Here is a 3,631-nt window from a genome sequence, read left to right on the forward strand (position 1 = left end):
CACAAATCATTGAAAGTAGCAGCGCAGGTTAACAAGACCATAAAAGGTGCAAACCAAGCACTGGGGTTCATCTCTCTCAAGGAATGGAATTCAAAAGCATAGAAGTTATGTTAAATTTATATAGAACCACTTAGAAGACTGCGCAAAGTTCTGGTATCTACATTACAAAAAATATAGAGAGAAGAACTGGGGAAGGAGCATAGAATGCTGGTGGACCATTAAACAACTAACGGGAGGAGGAGGCTCCATGGATATCACCATCCTCAATGATGATGGAGCCCAGCACGTGAGTGCAAAAGACAAGACTGGAGTGTTTGTTACAATATTCAGCCAGAAGTGCCGTGTGGATGGTTCATATCGGTCTACTCCTGAGGTACCCACCATCAAAGAAGCCTGTCTTCAGCCAATTCGATTCACTTCACGTGATATCAAGAAACGGCTGCATGCACTGGATACAGCAAAGGCTATGGATCGTGACAACATCCCGGCTGTCGTGCTGAAGACTTGTGCTCCAGAACTGTCAGCGCCCCTAGACAAGTGCTGCAGTAGAGCTACAAAAGTGGCATCTATCCGGCACCATTCACAACTCTTCAGATAATGAAATAGTCCATGCCCGCAGGCAACAAGACCTGGATGACGTCCAGGCTTGGGCTGATATATGGCAGGTTACATTCGTGCCACAGAAGTGCCCGGCAAGGACTATCTCCAACAACGGGAGTCAAACCACCTCCCCTTGACATTCAATGGTATTACCATCGCTGAAACAACTACCATCAAGATCCTGGGGGGCGCAATTGACGAGAAAATTAACTGTACCAGCCACATAAATATTGTGTCAAAAAGGACAGATCACAGGCTAGGTATTCTGTGGCGAGTGTCTCACCTCCGGACAGCACAAAATCTTTCTACCATCTACAAGTAAGGAGTGTGATGGAATACTCTCCACTTGCCTGGATGAGTGCATCTTCAACAACACTCAAGAAGCTTTACACCATCCAGGACAAATCAGCCCGCTTGATTGGCACCCCATCAACCACCTTAAACATTCACTCCCTCCACCATCGGCATACAGCGGATGCAGTGTTTACCATCCACATGATGCACTGCAGCAACTCACCAAGGCTTGTTCCGCAGCACCTCCCAAACATGCGACCTCTTCCACCTAGAAGGACAAGGGCAGCAGGCATATGGGAACACGACCACCTCCATGTCACACACCATCCTGACTTACAAATATTTCGCTGATCCTTCATCATTGCTGGGTCAAAATCCTGGAACTCCCTACCGAAAAACACTGTGAGACTACCTTCACCACACGGACTGCAACGGTTCAAGAAGGCACTCGCCACACCGTCTCAAGGGCATTGAGTGATGGGCAATAAATGCTGGGCTTGCCAGGGACGCCCACCTCATAGAAACGAAATAAAATAATGAAGATTAAGATGGATGAAACCAGCACTGAAGGGGTATACATTTCAGGAAAGAAAGAACATGCTGGCTTTCTTTTCTATGTAAAACTGGAGGCTGAGGGATAACCGGATAGAGATCTTCAAATTATGAAGCGGTTTGATATTTCAAAATAATTAGTTGATCCACGTCGAGCACGGTTCAAACCATCGCACCGAAATCCCATTAAACTTCGAGACCAATGCCGCAGCCAATCAGATATCGCAGCTTAAAAAAATATCTCTTTTACAACAGACACAGATACAGAATGACCATCAAATCATAGAAGCATTGACTGGTTAGAGCACAGAAGGAGGCCATTCGGCCCATCGAGCCCATGCTGGCTCTCTGCAAGAGCACTTCAGCTAGTCCCACCCTCCTGTCCTTTCCCCGTAGCCTGGCAATTTCTGTTCCTTCAGTTACTTATCCAAATCCATTTTGAAAGTCATGATTGAATCTGCCTCCACCACCTTCCAGGCAGTGCTTTCCAGATCCTAAATACACGCTGCATAATAAAGTTTTTCCTCATGTCGCCTTTGTTTCATCTGCCTTAAGTAACCTTAAAGCTCTGTCCTCTGGAATTTGAAACTTCCGCCAATGTGAACAGTTTCTCTCGATGTACTCTGTGCAGACCACTATCGATTTTGAAATGGCCCAGGACTGACATGATCCGTATGAACAGCACACCCCTTTTAAACAGACACAGAATGATCCGGGACTGATAGCACACCCCTTTTAAACAGACACAGAATTATCCGGGACTGACAGCACACCCCTTTTCAACAGACACAGAATTATCCGGGACTGACAGCACACCCCTTTTCAACGGACACAGAATTATCCGGGACTGACAGCACATCCCTTTTAAACAGACATTGAATGTTCCGGGACTGACAGCACACTGCTTTTAAACAGACAAAGGATGATTCACGTTATCACTGTGGCAAGCAAGTCCTTTGCATTTTTCAATCCAAAAAACCTTTTAGCTGGGATCTTCCTGCATTTGATGAATCACAAACAGCCGTCAGTTGTCAATCAAGAGACAGACCTGCTAACATGCACTGTGCACATTAACCCACCAGGGCGCACACTCGCCATCACTAACACTGCACACCTGCTACCATGCAGCGTGCACATTCAAGCTCCAGGTGGGGCACATTCACCTTCACTTTTAAAGTATAATTATATTTTTGGCGATTTTGTTAAACAATGTTATTATATTCCCCTAAGACCCTTGTCTATCAAAAGTCTATCGATCTCAGAAAAACAATTATTAATTGTTCTAACGTCTGCTGCCTTTTCTGCGAGTGAGTTTCACACTTCGACCTCCCTTTGTCTTAAGAAATGTTTCCTAATTTCTCTCTTGAACGGCCTGGATCCGATTTTAAGGTTTTGTCCCATTGTCCTGTGTGCAGTTCTGGTCGCCATATTATAGGAAGGATGTGATTGTATTACAGAGAGTGCAGAGGAGATTCACCAGGATCTTAAGTGGCTGGATCGTTTCAGATATGATTGGAGACTGGATAGGCCGAGGCTGTTTTCCTTAGAGCAGAGACGTCTGAGGGGGGACCTGATTGAGGTGTACAAAATTATGAGAGGCATAGCTGTGTAGATAGAAAGGAACTTTTCCCCTTAGTAGCGGGGTCAATAACCAAGGGGCATAACTTCAAGGTAAGGGGCAGGAGGCTAAGAGGGGATTTGTGGAAAGACTTTTTCACCCAGAGGCTGGTGGAATCTGGCAGGATCCCTCAGAACATTCAAGAAACATTTAGATGTGCACTTGAAACGCCATAGCATACATGGCTACGGACCAAGATTTGGAAAATGGGATTAGAGTAGATAGGGCTTGATGGACTGCGCAGACACGATCTGCTGAAGGGACTCTTTCTGTGCTGTATAGCTCTGTGACTGTATGACTGCGAAACACCACTACCAGCGGAAAATGTTTATCTCTATCTACGATAGCAATTCCTTTCCAACTCCTAAAAATCAGAATCTGCCCACACGGTAGACTGGTAAGAAAGGTCCATGGGATCCAATAGAAAGTGCCAAGTAGGATCCAAAATTGGTTCATTGGCACGAAGCAAAGGGTAATGGTCGGTGGGTGTTTTGTGAATGGAAGGCTGTTCCTGTGGGGTTCTAAGGGCTCAGTACTCGCCCCTTTGCTTTTTGTGGTATACATCGG

Source organism: Somniosus microcephalus, unplaced genomic scaffold (assembly GCF_052327205.1).
Source record: "Somniosus microcephalus isolate GS21.2 unplaced genomic scaffold, FLI_Smic_1.0 unresolved_chr8, whole genome shotgun sequence".
NCBI lineage: Eukaryota > Metazoa > Chordata > Chondrichthyes > Squaliformes > Somniosidae > Somniosus > Somniosus microcephalus.